At 40.5% G+C, this 9,318-nt stretch overlaps 1 non-coding gene across 1 annotated transcript; it reads left to right on the top strand.

Moving 5' to 3' along the window:
- Positions 1-8,675: 8,675 nt before the first annotated feature.
- LOC141635831 (small nucleolar RNA R71) lies at positions 8,676-8,782 on the top strand. The gene has a single exon (XR_012540489.1). It is a non-coding gene; the product is annotated as a small nucleolar RNA R71 (small nucleolar RNA).
- Positions 8,783-9,318: the final 536 nt, after the last annotated feature.

Raw genomic sequence — 9,318 nt, 5'->3', positions numbered from 1 at the left:
TACAAGAATCTCATGCCTATCATCCATACCTTTTCACGGAATAAACATGTATCATCAATACACATACGATTTTAACTATCCATGCCAGATCAATCAAATTATTACCTTTTAAACCTTATTCCAATAGATTGTCGTACCCAACATATATCACAAACATTCATATAACAACTTTATGACTATCACACCCTACCGCTTCTCGTGAGGTCAGAACCTCACACAAACATTTATACACATCATAGACCCATAATCACATCTAACTAGTCAATCTTGATCACGTAAGTTACCACTTGAAAATGAATATCTCATATCCAGACTTAACTCAGGTGCCCTTCCTAACATATCTTCTCTTACACACAATTATCACCCCTCCGGCAAATGTAGCCATAACATTATTAGTACCCAACTTCCAGGGAACACCTCGTATATCCACATCTTATACTTCCTCACAACCAAACATACTAACCACCTCCACAAAATCAACTTCATTAGAACAACTAACTTCCCCAAAGTAACATCATCCTCAGCCACTAGTGACACTACTATGACACCAACATCCTTCATGTGACTACTCTCTTACTATCACTTCTTAATATAACAATCTGTTTCCTCTCTTTGGTTATCATCCCAAATACGAACATCCAATCCATCAACAAAACATACCTCAACATTATTCCCAAGTCTATCCTTTATCATATCGCTACCTAACTCTCCACCAAAATCTCAGATCTTGTAACACTCCACAAGCTTCTTATTCCCTTAATACCTCGAAACTCACGGCTAACACGTCGTCCTGCTCTCCTATATAACCATTAACTCACACCCTCTAGTGGGGATATCGTACATTTCATAATTTCCTACCTTCATGCTCCTTAACTCCGGTCAATGTTCTCTCAACTTACTTCCATCCCTCTTTCCCTCCTTTTACTCAATAATGCCAAATAATAAGTCATCTCCTTTCTCTTTCTACCTAACTCTTTAGTCATTTGTTTATTTTCCATAGTTCCACAATTCTAATTCCATTAATTCATATCAATATCTTATCATTCTTCTTATCATTTATCATCTCTCATCTTGCTTCACACTCACCCTTATCACCATCAAGTCCACGCACTAACAGTTACTCTTCAATTAGTCGTATCTCCCTTTCGCATCTCTAGAAACCAAAATTCACTTCATACCGTTTGTCCAAAGAATTACACACTAGGCTCACCCCTTGATATTCCAACTTCCCAAACTTAGCCACTGTCTACAAATCCACATTGCGATATAACTTCCTTTAAGTTCACTATAAACCTCTCTTTCCTATCTTCTTACAACAACCTTCCATTACATATATCCTTAAGCAACTCTATCCTAGCTGTCTTCCTCCATAAATCCTTACACATCCAAATATGCCACTATTCGTATCCCTTATCTCAATCTTTCATTCTCATGCTTCTTTACACTTACATCACCCTTTGTCCATATATACTTACTTTTATACTACTCAACACACGACTATAACACTCATCATATCTCACAAAACATGCTCTTTACCTCGATTAGCTCATCATTCGTCCCTTTTCTTTTTCCACTATCCTTCACAACCACATTAACACATGTCTTCCTTACCCAACACATATCCCTCATAAACCGTCATTCTCCATGTCATAACTTCCGGTAACTTACGAATCAAGACCGTCTCACATATAAAAGAATGCGTTAAGACTCAAAACATACATGTGCATATACCCTACGACTCAAAACAATGTAGAAACATAGCCACCGGCTCAAAACAAAAGTAAGAACATAGCCACCGACTCAAAGCAAAAGTAAGAACATAGCCACCGACTCAAAGCAAAGGTAAGAACATAGCCACCGACTCAAAGTGGCCGCCCAATGAGGTACTCGGTCGAGTACAAAACATACTAGGTCGAGTACAAGGTACTCGGTCGAGTAACTATATTACTCGGTCGAGTTTTCGACTCTAGAAGCAAACTCAATTGTCGCAGAAGGATTACTCGGTCGAGTATTGGGAATACTCGGCCGAGTAGACCTTACTCGGTCGAGTATGAGACTACTCGGCCGAGTTCACGACTCCAGACGCTAAACAGTATTATCACAGAGAGATTACTCGGCCGAATATGGAATACTCGGTGGAGTATAAAAGATACTCGGCCGAGTAGGGACTACTCGGTCGAGTATCGGCGTAGTTCTCAGCACCGTCCAGTTTTCGTAAAACAGTCATATCTCACTCGTTACTTGGTCATTCTGGGCGTGTGACCTATCGTTAGAATCGTAAGAGGACAAGGTATCACCTCAACTTGGAATTACAGCAATATCATTTCTAGAAATCGACTTATGACAGTTTTAAGACAACCCTTCCAAAAATCGGTTTGTATACAAATCAAAATTCCTTAACAAAACAACTTAAACATGCATAAAACAAACAATAACGGCCCAATACTTCTAAAAACCAGTACAGAGGTGAAATTTTATCATACCCACATGAAAATTAAACACGACATTCATATGCATAGGCGCATGACCTTAATCACATGCTACTACCAACAATCAAACATTAACATTATCATGATTATGTACCCATGTACCACTACTCTTTTGAAAGCCACATAATAAACACTTAACATGCTAACATATTTCATACCAAATCCGTTTCAACAAGTTTCACCATGTCTTACACATGTTTCCACACACCTCACTTCCTTTCACATGATTCAACCATTCAAGTTCCACATACCACACACACGCATCGAAAAGACTCACAACAAATTCCCCCTGGTGACCGACTTGAGATTGTGAGGGCCTTAATGCGACTTCGGGACGTCTCCCAAGTCTTTGCGGCAGCTCCAAACAACTCTCCCCGGGTTCATTTTATTTGGACTCCCTAAGTTCATTGGGTTCATTTGTTTTAGGTGGCGGAATCGTCGGCTCTGATTCCACTTTTTAACACCCCCTCATACCAAGGTACCTTACCAGGACTACCCAGCATGAAAGGTTATTACCATCTCGGTTGCCCGAGGTTAGTATATATCAAAAGCAACAGTCCAAACACATTTATTAATGTACGGTAGTTATAAAAGTTACATAGTCTCCAAAATCTAATAAACGAATTATCCAAAAGGCAACAACTACCAAAACAATAACTAAGGCTCGTGATGGTGTCATCTAATCCAGCGTGGTGACTCTCCCATGACTGCCCCAAGCTCAATAAATGTATCACCTGTCACAATCTGCTCATCATCCCCGTATAGATCACCACAGGTTTTACAAAACAACAACACGGGGTCAGTACTACTCAATCAATATAAGACAACAAACATTACCACCAGCTGATCATCGATCTCACACAGTAACCGACTACACACCGAAGTGTGTAGCCCTGCCAGATTACCCATCGCAACAGGTAATCCTCGCCACCAGTGGGTGACCGCAGCCCATCCCCACCTAGTCCAGCTCATCAACGAGCGACTAACAATCCCTGTCCCTTAATGTGCACATCCCCTCCCGTGACGGGTTCCACGGAGGGCGAACTAGGGTGTGAAGCCACTCCCGCAAGTGACTCCACCACAATCACACACACAAAGATCACAAATTGTCACAACACCACAACCGTCACAACACAACCACATCAACACCGTCACTACAACACCCAACCTCCGATGATCAGCAGATAACAATCATACACAGTACAATCACAATCTTAAATCAATTAACAGTAAACTGAGTAGGGAAACCCTACCTTTTCGCAATCCGATATGCTCTAATCAATCATACAATATGCATAGCAATTACCACATCGTCACCTACAACAATTATAATCAACAATCAACACACATATAATGACCAAACCCTAAACCCCCAAATTAACCCAAAACAATAATTAGGGCAAAACCCTAAAAGACAACTTAATGAGACTCATGAAATCAGAGACTTACCGACATGATCGACGCAAGACAAGATTCGTTAGACTCACGAACAATCCACGCAAATGAGAGGGAGATTTGGAGAGGATTAGAGTTATGTTGTGTAGTTTAGGTTTTGTAAATTGTTTTAGAAACTGTAAAATGCGTCTCAATATAACTCTAATCCTTTCTAAATCAACCGCGGAAAATATTACCCGTCAGACCGGATACTCGGTCGAGTATAGAGTATACTCGGCCGAGTATCCTCTACTCGGTCGAGTATTACCCATACTCGGCCGAGTATTCCTGGGTAGTAGCCAAACAGAATACCCAACACACTTTACTCGACCGAGTAGGCCATACTCGGTCGAGTACCAGCCTATAAAAATCCGTAGGGTTACAAGGAGGGCTCGACAATGCCCTCCCTTTGATGTTGTATTATGTAATCGGCTTCCTCGGAGAGTGGGAGAAGGTAGTTTGGCCTACGGAAATTTAATTGGCAAATTTTGTTCGGTAAAGTGAAGGATTTGGCATCTTTTGTTAACCACCCAAATTTGTCGTCAAGAGTATCATTCTTGACCCATTTGAATTTTTGAACCATGGTGGCTAGATCAATGATATGGCCTCCCTTAACCGGTTTATAAGTTCCATCTTTGTTGAAGTCCCGGTTGAAGTGTTTTGCCAAATAAGTTACCAATCCCCCATTAAAAATAAAGGCCGTGCCTTTCTTTCCTTGGTCTATGTTAAGCCATCTTTCGATCAAAAGTCGGAAAATATTGTACCTCTTGGTGAACTCTCTACCAACATTCAAGGTTGACTCGAGATAAATAAAATCAAGCTCGGTGAAGTGGTTTGTTCCTTTTCTAGCAATCAAAGTATGCCCAACAACCTTGTGCCACACCCTTATGCCCGGATGATGGACATAAAGGCCACAACAATCATGGTAATATGTAAACTTTCTCCCGGTAATAGCTTTCCATAAGGGAGCAGGATCATATTTTGTGACGGGTTTCTTCACATAGGTCGAGTCATTGCTAAGGCGAAAAACTTTACCAAACTTGTCATAATACATTTTTCTATCAACATTCTCAAGGTGGAATTCAATGTTTGTTCGAGCCTCCACCTTTGTAACTTTCAATCAGCTTAAAAACTCCAAGTTGAGGGTTGCGTAGGTCAACTCTTGCATTCTAAACAAAGTTAGCAATCCCATGGACTCGAATAAATTCTTTGTTTGTTCTAAGACACCCAATTTGGTCAAAGTCTCTTGGCATATGAACTTGGTGGGTAAAATAGATTTCTTAGCAAGAGATAAAAATTTCTTCCTATGGGCATCGGATGCGAACATTACTTCCGGATAATCATCTAGTTGCTAAACAACCGTAGTAGAAGTAGTAGTTTCCACCATCGGAGGAGTAGTCTCTTGAATCTCCATACTTGCACTTTGAACCACCAAAGCCTTTGAAGCTTGTAGAGCTTGTTGCCTTTTTGAGAGATTCTTCTTTGGAGGTGCCTTGCTTTCACCTTTTGTCCTAGCCATCTTCTCCATGTATGTAGTAACACCAAAGGGATGCTTGATTTCTTCAAGTTTCAATAAGACCCAAATCGATTTAGGATAGTTGAATTTTTTGCCTTGTATCCTAAAAATCGATTCAAACTTTGAAGATTTTGGTGTTTTAATTGCTTGTTGTTGACAAAGGAGTGATTTGTTTGAGTTTTTAGGGAGTTTGGAATTAATTTGGGTGAATTTGGTTGAGAAATTTGATTTTTGTGGATGGAGGGATTGAGGGTTTTGAGGGTTTTGGAGATGTGGTTGTGTTTTGAATGAGTAAAATGAATTGGGAAAGGTGGGGTTTTAATACTGTTGGAGTTGAATTACACAGGGGAGACGATCGGATTCTGGGTCGGGACGCTCGGATTCTGCTTCAGTTTGCTTCAGAAAATAAGACCGTGTTGAGACAAGCGTCTTCTGAGGAAGACTAGCGTCTTTCTGAAGGGAGACGAGCGGATTTCCTTGAGGATGCTCGGATTCCTTGTCAGGAGGAAATCCCAAATTTTACTAGCAGTAAGACGAGCGGATCCTTGGTGAGACGAGCGTCTTGACTGAGACGAGCGGATTCTACGTGGAGACGCTCAGATCTTCAGTCAGACCAAGTTTTTTTCTTTCCAGATCTCTCAGGATGAGCGTCTTCTTCCCATGACGCTCAGATTGTCTTTCAGGATGAGCGGATTCTTGTCGGGCCGTTCGGATTGTCCCTCTACCTCATGAATTCAGTTTTATCCGTGGGTATTTCATAACCCGTGTCATTTATTCTTCATTTCTTTGGTCTTCATTGTGGGGGAACTACGAAGGCTTGGATAGCCTAGGCAATTGCTATCCCCACACTATGTCAAAACACTACACATCAATAAACATATAAGTCCCTCCCTCACTTTCTCTCAAAGTGATGAAAATCTTGATCAAGGCATAAAAATACAAATCCAAAATTGACAAAAATGCAATACAATAAGTAAAGTGCAAGTTAAGGGGTTAGAATATTTACAAATGGTGGTTTCGGGAGGACTCCACCAAATTCTCATCCATGTATGAGATGTCAAGGGGGCATAGCCAAGGTGTTTTTGATGTTGCTCAACACCTTGAAGAAGTAGTCGAATGTTTGTTCATTGTCATGATAAATATCCTCAATAGACCTTTGCATATGTCGTTCTTCATTGTGGTCTTGGGTCATAACATTACCAATATAAGGATTGAATAACCCTTCAAACTCATCATCCCAAAGACCGCATACTTCAGCTACTTGTTCCCCAATAGTATCATGAGTTGATGAGAACAACTCCTCTTTCTTCTTGTCATTATTGCCAATGAGGCCTTCCTCTTCTCTTGTCATGAGTGGTGGTGAGCTATTAAAGCTCTCATTCTTGTTGAAACATTCTTGCTCCTTGGATGGAGCATCTTGGAGATTACCCATTTTCTTCTCCCATATGGGTGGTGATTCTTTACCCATGTCTTGTTCTTTGCATTGAGATGCCAACTTCTTCCTATCACTTTCTCGGCTAGAATGATCAATCATGAAACATGGCTCATGCAATTGGGGAGCTCTCATTGTCTTGTCAAGATTAAAAGTGATTATTTCATCTCCCACTTCAAGGGTGAGCTCTCCATGTTTCACGTCAATCACCGCTCCCGCGGTGTGTAAGAAAGGTCTTCCTAAAATGATAGGAGTGTTTGAGTCTTCCTCCATATCAACAATAACAAAGTCCACCGGGATGAAGAACTTGCCAATTCTTACCGGCACATCTTCCCATACCCATAAAGGTGTCTTCGTTGATCGATCCGCCATTTGAAGTGTGATATTAGTGCACTTAAGCTCTCCCATTCCTAGCCTCTTGCACACCGAATATGGCATGACACTCACATTTTTCCCAAGGTCACATAGAGGTTTGTTGATTGTGGTGTCGCCAATGGTACATGGAATAGAGAAACTTCCCGGATCCTTTAGTTTCGGAGGTGAACTTCCTTGTAGGATGGCACTACTCACCTTAGTTAAATCAATAGTCTCATGTTTCTGGATGGATTTCTTCTTTGTAAGAATATCTTTCATGTATTTCGCATAGGCCGGAACATGATTGATTAATTCCATAAATGGAATTGAGACTTTCAAGTTCTTCACAATCTCCATAAACTTCCCAAGTTGTTCATCAAACTTAGGCTTAGCTTGACGACTTGGAAATTGATGCCGAATCACAATAGGCTCTTTCTCCTTAGCCTTCTCTTCATTCTCCTTTGAAACTTCTTGAATGGTGGTGGGTTCTTATTCTTTCTTAGAGTCTTCAACAACTATTTCCTTGTCACTAGCATTCATAACATCTTCATCAACGGGCCTCTTCGGCCCTTCATACCTTGTACCACTCCTCAAATGGATGGCACTTACCAATTCTTGTCTTGGGGGATTACCTTGAGGTGGTAATTGCCCCTTTTGTCTTTGTGAACTAGAAGATGCTAATTGAGACATTTGGGTCTCCAACATCTTTGTGTGAGCTAGTATGTTGTTAATGGTGATGTCTTTTGCTTGGCTATCCTTTTGCATTTGAGTGAAAAATTCTTGTTGGTTCTTTTGCATTTGGAGGACCGCTTTTTATACATCAAAACCTTGGTGATTTGTTTGATTATATGGAGGTTGATTTTGATAACTTGGGTTTTGATTGTAAAAGGGTCTTTGAGCTTGGTTTCTCATTGGAGGTGGGGTGTATTTTGTTTGAGGGTTTTGAACATTTTGTCTTTTGTATGAGAGGTTGGGATGGAATTTGGTGTTTTCATTGTAATAGTTGGAATAAGGGGTACCACTCTTGTATGCTTGGAAAGCATTCACTTGTTCCCCAACATTCACTTTGGTCATGTCCCAAAGTTCCACAACTCTCACATACTCCACTTGGAATTGATGAAGATGCCACCATGGCATTAACATGTTGCTCAGGTGATTTGGAGGCCTCTTCAAGTTTAGCCATAGCCTTCTCAACTTCAAATTAATGGTGTCAATATGAGCATTAAGTTGAGCACCCAATTGAGTAATAGAGTCCACTTCATGCTTTCCTTCCCTAGTAGCCTTCCGAGGTCTACTATATTATGAGTTATGGACCGCCATTTCCTCAATCTTGTTCCATGTTTGATTATTATCAACTTCGGTAAACATACCATTTGATCCCATATTGAGAATGTTTCGGGAGTCTTCATATATACCATTCCAAAATTGTTGTACAAAGAACCACTCGCTAAGTCCATGGTGTGGACAAGATCGACAAGTATCCTTGAATCTCTCCCATGCATCATACAAAGATTCCTCATCCCTTTGTTTGGACCCGGTAATTTGGGCTCTCAACATGTTAGTCTTCTCCGGAAGATAGAATTTCTTGTAGAAAGCAAGTGCCAATTTTTTCCAAGAGTCAATACCAAGAGTAGTCTTATCTAGGCTCTTCAACCATTGTTTCGCGGAACCAATCAAAGAGAAAGGAAATAAGACCCATCGAATTTGGTCTTGAGTCACTTTGGTTTGAGAAATCGCATCACAATAGTCACAAAAAGTCTCAATATGAGAATGAGGATCTTCACTAGGCATCCCCCCAAATTGACTTCTCTCAACTAATTGTATAAATGCGGATTTTGAAATGAAATTACCGGTTAAGTGTTGTGGGGTAGGACTACCATTTGGTAGGTTCTCCTCGGTTGGTACAGAATGTGATGAAAATTTAGGCATTAAGGGTTGATTTTGTGGTTGGTTTTGTGTTGGGTAATCCTCTCCTTCTCTTGAAAAAGGGTTGATGAACTCAATGTTATTTGGTTGAATGTCCACAATCTCACCAATACCTCTCAAAGTATTTCTAGCAAGTCTTCTATTGTTGGTCAAAGTTCTTTCAATTT

The sequence above is a fragment of the Silene latifolia genome, chromosome Y (assembly GCF_048544455.1).
Source record: "Silene latifolia isolate original U9 population chromosome Y, ASM4854445v1, whole genome shotgun sequence".
In the NCBI taxonomy this organism is placed as follows: Eukaryota; Viridiplantae; Streptophyta; class Magnoliopsida; order Caryophyllales; family Caryophyllaceae; genus Silene; species Silene latifolia.
This window is presented reverse-complemented; position numbering and strand designations above follow the sequence as displayed.